General features: G+C 44.0%; 1 long non-coding RNA gene across 1 annotated transcript in view; it reads right to left on the reverse strand.

Annotated features, from left to right (window-relative positions):
- Nucleotides 1–3,665, reverse strand: part of LOC104960766 (uncharacterized) — a 10,684-nt gene extending 7,019 nt beyond the window's left edge. The window contains exons 1-2 of the long non-coding RNA XR_800017.1: nucleotides 3,654–3,665; nucleotides 1,143–1,145 (exon numbers count right to left, since the gene is read on the reverse strand). This is a non-coding gene — a long non-coding RNA (uncharacterized lncRNA). The remainder of the gene's footprint in view (nucleotides 1–1,142; nucleotides 1,146–3,653) is intronic.
- Nucleotides 3,666–4,039: the final 374 nt, after the last annotated feature.

Here is a 4,039-nt window from a genome sequence, read left to right on the forward strand (position 1 = left end):
TCTTCTAAGTTTTCAACTTGTAACGAGTTGAAAACTTCAGGACTCTACGGACCTTTAGAGGCGAAACGAATGGTGTTACGTCAAGCCCGCTTTTCACTCGTCACTGCAGTGGGGTAAGTTTCACCTTACCCGTCTCGTAAACCTTGCTAAAAAAATTGCGACACACACTGCCGGCCCCATAGTCACATATATCTCGGCAGATTAACTCACTGCTATATAGTCAATCGACTCCAACACGACTAAAGGCCCCTACACATGTTCTCGAACTACCCGCATAATATGACGTTTCTTGTACTATGATTAAATATTCGTTTTTGTGTTTCTTCATATGTTTTTGCCCTTTACCAGATACACCCCAGAGTGTCCCAACTTTTGCTAAAACTGGTCAGATTAAACTGGAATTTCGTGGTTTCATTACCCCCTTTTCTTGGTGTTGTCCCGCCTCCCCCCATTCCCAGATGTCGTCCCACGGGTCTTGAAAAAACCGACCCTAGGATGAAACTTCCCTAACTGGTCCGAGTGGCTCCCAATCGCGTCCTGGTTTTTATTTCCTACCGCCCCGCCGCTCTAACGTTCCCACACGCACTCGCTCACTTGTGCAACACCCCATCACACCCACGCGCGCTCACCCTGTTGCACCCTGTCTATCGCCGTTCCCGCTTCTCACCGCCATCTCCCCCAACAACTATCCCTAGCTAAACCTTCAGACCAGCTAATTCACTCTTTCGCACATCTAGCTGATACAGCTGCCCCATAATACGGAACGTCGGTCTCCAAGAGTTTCGCGCGAGAACCCATAAATCCGGTAGCTTGAAAATCTAAATCGAAACCTCCACACCAACACATCCCGTGGACACACTTTCGATGTGCTTACCTTCCTGCTCTACTTTCCCTACCTCTATGACCCAAGGTTCTCCCCTTCATGTCCCCACTCCATAATCATTTCATCTCGCACTCTTGTCTTCAACTCACCTGTTTCTCACCCCCCCCCACTTGTAACCCGAAAACTACATTCAATTTCAATTATTATCAACCATGCCTCAGTTGTCTCTTCCCGTCTTGTCTACACGAACACTTGTGTGAGCATACATTCTATTAGCACTACTGTCTTGCACCATCTTGTCTCTATCGACTCTCTCGACAATCTGCTCTCTTATTTCCATTCGCAAGCTCCAATCGGCAGACTTCAGTCACGCCAATCGGCGGTCCCGCCACCACCAACAAACCCACCCTCCACTTACGACACATCCTGACGGTACACCACAAACATTCGCTGTTTATTCCACGAAGAAGCTAATAGATATTGGACTGTCACACTACTAATCACATGAGTCTGTGCAGCTGACTTAGCCACCATCTCTCAGTCGCTCGGCAACGGACCGGACCGTCCAGAGCCAAAAGCCACACAACACACCCACGCATCCGCCCATACTACTAAACCCACATGGAAGCGTCAGCCAATCAAATCATATGCCAGTACAAGCTCTAACGAATCAAACCGCTGCTTGTGTGTCAAGGGCTGGAGATTCATGTGATTGGTTGTTGGTCGAGCTTCAGACACGCCCGCCGGCAAGCTTTTTCCAAAGCCGCTGTGTGGACGTACCGTAATAGGGGATATTTGCCCATAAATAAAAAATAAATAAAAAGAGGAGCTTGAATTTTGTACTTATTTCATTAAAAATAACTGCTGACCATAACATTGAAAGAAACTTTCAACACGGAAAATTGCACATGTTTATTATCATTGTATCAGAACTGATTAGAAGATTCTAACTTATTCTGTTCATTAGTTATTCCCATTATTTTGGGCAGTGTCCATGGGCGTTTTTTTTCCGAGGAATTGTCATTTTTTTTCCTGCCAATTTTGAAGAGTACACATGATCATGTCCACAATCACACATGGCATGCTGAGCAGATTCGTCTGAATTTTCATCAACATCGTCCCCTTGAAAAATCAGCTCCAAAGCCTCAGCTGTAGTAAACTTCCTTGCCATACCTCAGTCTACTTTCAAAACACTAAAATAACGTATTCCAACTTTTATTTTGTTTTCGCGCGTGGAATTATACCGGCTCTCGTTTCAGTACACATAACAACGGAACTGAAAGGCAACCCTCTGAATCAGACTCCGATTGGCTGTGACTGCATCCATTCAGAGTGTCCGATTCAGAAACGTGACTCTTACACGGGCCGTTTCTCAATCGCGAGGAAACTGGCTTCCAAGCCAATATTTCAAGGATACGTCATCGAGTGCCGCCGAAGGACTGTTCCAATCTCCAGCATACTTGGAATTCCACCGAGGCCACGTCCTTGGTTTGGGGGTAATTTCGAGGCTGCACATGGGTAGACTTCGCGTCCTTCAAATCCCCACAATACTTTGCGCACGGACCAATTTCAAAAACCCTTGCGGAGAATGGCTGAACCGACGCAGCACAGCACACATTTAAATGTAAGTATGTAGTGGCGTAGAACATGTGTTGGTAAATATGTTACTTTGTTGCATTTGTTATCACCAAAAATGTGTTCCGTGAAAGTAAAGCAAGTTCATAATTAGATAGACATCGGGAGGTATTTATTTTTCGGTGTTTATGTTGAAACCGTTAGAGAGAGTGGCACACTTGTTAGCCTGTTCCATTCTTCTTTGTTTTCCGAAGCCGTGGCTTGGAAGTATACTTGCTTCGTTTCTGAAGGAAGTGACTCGGAAGTGACTCGGAAGTATGCGACTACCAAGCCAGTATCCTCGCGATTGAGAAACGGCCACTCTTTAAACGAACAAACAGAAAACAATAAGCTATATGCACCAGAATCAAGGTGAGACTATCAGCATCTTTTAAAACGTTACGCACATTTGTTTCACCGAAATAAGTAAACGCCTCTCAATGAAAAACTTAATGGAGTTGTTTATTGCCGTTTCTGTAGTTTAAGAGGAAAAAAACGGCATGTCTCTGGCTGAAACAGCTGAAACGCTCTGACGCTTTGAACACACAAAGTTATGTGATGAGGCCCTCTGTATCGCGAACTTCGGGGGGTGCTAGTGGAGCAAGCGCGTGAACTTCGAGCACCGGAGCCTCGCAGCGGCTACACTGTGGCAGTGCCTAATTGCGGCGAATTTGCGATTCAGGTAAGGCCCCCTCCGCGAGGTGAGGCCCCACGCAGTCTGCATGATCTGCTTGTAGGGAGGGGCGGGCCTGGGTGTTTGTGTGTGTATGTGTGTGTGTGTGTGTTTTATCTGATCCGGGTGGTTACTAATTTCTTTTCTTTATGGCGGTCATTTTTGACCGGGAACACCATGGGTGTTACAGAGTTGACTACATCATCCAAAATTCAATGAAAGTGGTGATCAGCAATGTGATATGTCTACTGTGAAGGATATCATAAAGCCTTAATGTAATCGAATGTAAAACAAAAAAGTTATGATTGATGAAAGTAGTAAATCGGTCAGATTTACCCCTCAGACAACAGGAGGGTTAATATGAATGACTTATTGCAACGATCTAAAAAAGTCAGCGACTAATATATTTCCATATTACATCGTTACGTTCAATTCCCACATTCTGCCTAGTTACTGCTTAATAGTGAGTGAATCAGTGTCAAGATTTGTGATTATGAGAAATTGCCTCCTGAGTGCTTATAATATTCACACAAACTGTATCACATTATTGATAAGGTTTAAGATAAAGATATTTTTTATTTAAAAACAGGTTTAGAGCAGCTTAGATTTAAAAAAAATGTATATGACAGCTGTAATGGCTTTACAAGAGCCACATTATGTTCGAAAATACAGTTAATGTCTTACGAAGATACAAAGTTGGACGTGCTAACATCTCATTGTCTCAGCAGTTTCTGCGCTGAGTAGTTGCTATTATACATTGTCTTTTTGAGGAATGTACATCAATAAGTGTCAGAAGGAATTGCTCAGATAGAACAATAGCAACAGTGGACATCTTAAGCTTGTGTTTGTTGTAAATAATCATTTTTGAATGTCCATCGTTGGTTAAGAGGCACCTCACTGTGCAGAATAGAGGGCGGAGGTGATTGAAA

The sequence above is a fragment of the Notothenia coriiceps genome, unplaced genomic scaffold (assembly GCF_000735185.1).
Source record: "Notothenia coriiceps isolate Sejong01 unplaced genomic scaffold, NC01 NC01_scaffold00032372, whole genome shotgun sequence".
Classification (NCBI taxonomy): domain Eukaryota; kingdom Metazoa; phylum Chordata; class Actinopteri; order Perciformes; family Nototheniidae; genus Notothenia; species Notothenia coriiceps.